Here is a 4568-nt window from a genome sequence, read left to right as displayed (position 1 = left end):
ACTTTATGGTTGCTTTGCCACGATCTACAAATGGAAAAGATTCAATTTTTGTTGTAGTAGATCGTTTTTCAAAAATGGCTCATTTTATACCTTGTAAAAAAATTGATGATGCAACTCATATTGCTGACTTGTTCTTTAAGGAAGTGGTAAGACTACATGGTCTACCACGAAGTATTGTAAGTGACAGGGACACCAAGTTCCTAAGTCACTTCTGGAGGACTTTGTGGGGGAAGCTTGGGACTAAACTCCTATTTTCCACCACGTGCCATCCCCAAACAGATGGCCAGACTGAGGTTGTTAATAGAACTTTATCTACCCTTTTGAGGGCAATAATTAAAAAAATATAAAGAGCTGGGAAGAGTGTCTGCCCCACGTTGAATTTGCTTACAACAGGGCCACTCATAGTACCACGAAATTGTCTCCATTCGAGATAGTTTATGGGTTCCAACCACTAACCCCCCTTGATTTATTACCTGTACCTAAGTCATCTATGTTGTAGCATAAGGATGGTAAGTCCAAAGCGGACTATGTGAAAAGGCTACATGAGCGGGTCAAGGCCCAAATAGAGCAAAAAACAGAAGGTTATGCTAAACAAGCAAACAAGGGGCAAAGGGAGGTGATCTTTGAACCCGGAGACCTAGTCTGGGTCTACATGAGGAAGGAAAGGTTTCCTGCACAAAGGAAATCCAAACTCTAAGCTAGAGGAGATGGCCCATATCGTGTACTAGAGAGAATCAACAACAATGCTTACAAACTGGACCTTTCAGGTGAGTACGGAAACATTAGTGCCACATTTAATGTTGCTGACCTTTCTCTTTTTGATGCAGGTGAAGAAGACTTTGATTCAAGGACGAATTCATTCCAAGAAGGAGGGGACTTGATGTGAATCCATTTGAGAGGATTCGGAAATTTTTTTTATCGTTCCTGAATGTAAGTCTTTGAGAAGAATATGGGACTTTTTTCACCTTGAAACTAGTTATATTTTTTATTGGTTTTTGTTTGGCCGTGGGATATGATTATGTGGTTTTTTTTTGGGTTGTTTGTGTGAGTGTTTGGCCGTGGGTTTTCGCTAAGTTGCTCAATGAGCACTTTAACATGTGTCATGCGTGTGGTGGCTCGTGCTGAACTTGTGTTCTGACCATGCCTGGTTGAGTCTGACCGTACGAGGTTGAGTTTGACCGTACTAAGTTGGTGTCCAAGTCACATTGGGCGTGCATTTGGTCCAAGCTAAGTTGCTTAGGGAGCAGCTTCATGTTGACTTCAGGCTTTCTACATAGGCCAAGTTTTGTTGAGTCATGCTTAAGGTTAAGCACAAAACTTGCCACGTCAATCTTAAGCATGTCATATATGGATCATTTTGGCTTATTTTGAGCACTTTTTCTCCACTTAAATGTTTCATCTCCTTTCTACCTAAATCCTACAAAATAACGTAGAAAAGAAATACACAAAGCATATATACAAGATTTGATATTTTATCCAAAAAATGTTGAATTAAGTTGGTTTTCTCAATTTTGTCAAGGATAAGTGCCAAAAAAAGTATAAGAAATTTAGGTATTTTTGTCACTTATCACCACCTCCATTTATCTAGAATAACTATATTGAAAGACTTCAGATGCTTGACTCCCAGACCACCGCTCTCATGATCCTTGCAAATTGTTTACCACTTGACCCAAGGGGTTTTCCTGTGATCTCCAACTCCTCCCCATAGAAAATTTCTCTGAATCTAAGTCATAGCCTTGATAACACATTGTGAAGCCTTGTAGAAGGATAAAAGATATATTGGTAATGCATTTATCACTGTATTGATCATCACCAAATGCCTATCAAAAGATAAATAACGACCCTCCACGAAGCTAATCTCTTTGACATATTAGAGAACACCTCTTTCCACACCCCTTTCGTCTATAATTAACTCCCACCGGAATCCTCAAGAACCCCTTTTGCAGTTTAAGTAGCTTGTGGTATCATCTACAAGCTGGAAGGAATGTTGATATTGGACAAGTTGCATATGGTAAAGTTGACCTTCAAACTAGAACAAGCTTCAAAAAGTCTGAGAATATACTTCATAGCAAAAATATTATGCACTAAGGGCTTCTAGATGATAACCGCATCATCTGCATATTGTAGGAGATTGACCCCAACCTTATTCCTACCAACTTCATATTCTTCAAACTTATTTTTCGAAACCGCAAACTTCACAAGCCCGATTATACCTTCTACAACTAACAACAATAGGAAAGGTGATAGAGGATCCCATTGTCTAACACCACATGACATTCTGACCATACTAGTAGGGTTGCCATTTACAAGAATTTAGGATGATGTTGTTGACACACATTCTAACATCCATTTTCTCCTCTTATTACCAAAACCCTTATTATCCATATATTACCAAGGAAGCTCCAACTGACCGTGTCATAGGCCTTAGTGAAATCTATTTTAAAAATAACATCGCCTTGTTTCTCCATGCATCATCAATATCCTAGTTTAGCACCAACGCTCCATCCAGAATATGTCTCCCTTTGAGGAAACGAGTGTGGTTAAAAGAAATTACATTATCCAACACTCTCTTAAGATGATTTGCTATAAATTTTGAAAGGATCTTGTAAATACATTCTATCAAAGAGATTGGCCTACAATCATTTAGAGACAAAGGGTTCTCCTTCTTAGGAATGAGACACACAAAAGATGAGTTAGCTCTTGCAACAATTCTACCATTCTTGTCAAAATCTTTGAAGATATCCAAGACATATCCCTTCATTAGATCCTAAAATTCGTTGATAAACTTGAAGTTAAAACCATGTGGGCTTGGAATCTTGTTACTACCGCAACTCCATATCGGCTCTTTAACCTCTTATTCAGGAACTCAGAGATAAGAGACTTGTTCTCATAATCGAAAATCCTACTGAACTCGATCCCCCCAATAGCCATTAAGGAATAAGCCATGATAATGATCTATAATACCCTCCTTCAGAACAAACACCTTCTCAACCCAAAAACCATTAAGGAATAAGCCCTGCAGGGAATTCATGTTTCTTCTGGATTTTAGTCTACTATGAAAATATTTAGAATTTGTATCCCCCTCCTTATTCCACTAAGACTTGGATGTCTGAAAATTGATATTATCTTTCATATGAGCCATCCTCCAAAAATCGACCCAAAGATCTTTTTTACTCTTCATCTCTTCTTATGATAGATCACTATATTCACTTTTTTGATTTAGTTTGTGAATCTCCACCTGGACATCAGCCAATTTTTTGTTCAAATGACCAAAACTTTCCTGATTCCACACCTTCAAACTATTCTTCAAGGACCTCAAGTTCTCTTGTAATCTGAATATACTCTAGCCTTCCACCTGAAAACTAACCCATTCTTCATCAACCACTTTCTTGAAATCTTTAGCATGAAACCAAACACCAAGAACTCTGAAAGATTTTGAACCGCAATCTTGAACCCAACATTCCAGAGTAAAAGGACAATGGTTAGAAATATTATGCCTGAGACCTTTTTGTACTAAATTCGGCCAACTATCTCTCCAATGATCAGAGAAGAGAAATATATCTAGCCCGCTCATCACATTTCTCCCAGATATATACCAAGTGTACCTTATCCCTCCAAGAGGGATATCAATCGCTCCCATATCAACAATGAAATATTGGAAATCAAATGTTTCATTAATCTTGTTTTGACTGCTTAAACCTTTCCTTTCATCAACACTAATGATGGCTTTAAAATCTCGTGCCAAACACCATCTATTATTCGGACTAGAGTGCTTCTAATGAACTAGATTACGCCAAAGTTGTGATGTGGCATCACTCTTTCAAGGAGCATAAATAGTAATAATATGACTCAAATCCATAGTGTTAACCCAAAATCCAGAAACTCCCAAAACCCCAACCCTCCAAAACAACTGACAATAGAGAACTTGTCAACCCTCCAGATACTAATCATACCACCTGAATGTCTTACTGAAGGCTGGAAACTCCAATCAAATTCAGAATCACCCTATAGGCTCTAGCACATCTCTTTAGTAGCCAACTTGATATGAATCCACCAAGGCCCATCAATGAGGAAGAGCTAAGTGGGCTAGGATGGTCCATGACCCGGTCCAGAACTAAGAAAGCACACCAAACTCTCAACCTATTAGTGGAAGAAATGATCAAGTCAACAAAGCCCAACAAGGAAATCAGGCCCATACATTGCACCATTTTTATAGAAGTAACCCAAGTTGGCCACGGCCAAGGAGGGAACACTTGAGGCATGTGGGAGTCCCATTTAATAAGTGGGGATTATCATACCCATATGGAGTCTAGGAATTATTTTCCTACCTTATTTGGAAGAACAATTACTATTTGCATTAAGAACCATATGCTTATTTTCCATATGCTTATTTTCCTACCTTATAGTTGTAATAAATTTCATTAAGAACCATGTAATCCAGGTACAAGTAAGGGAACACTTTCCTTAGTGAGCCAAGCCATGAGATCACCCTTAAAGGCCATAAGATCTCAAAGAATCATTTCCTAATTTGAAGAGCACGTGTGGAAGAACCCTATATGGAAACAATC

The sequence above is a fragment of the Lupinus angustifolius genome, chromosome LG05, assembly GCF_001865875.1.
Source record: "Lupinus angustifolius cultivar Tanjil chromosome LG05, LupAngTanjil_v1.0, whole genome shotgun sequence".
Taxonomy (NCBI): domain Eukaryota; kingdom Viridiplantae; phylum Streptophyta; class Magnoliopsida; order Fabales; family Fabaceae; genus Lupinus; species Lupinus angustifolius.
This window is presented reverse-complemented; position numbering follows the sequence as displayed.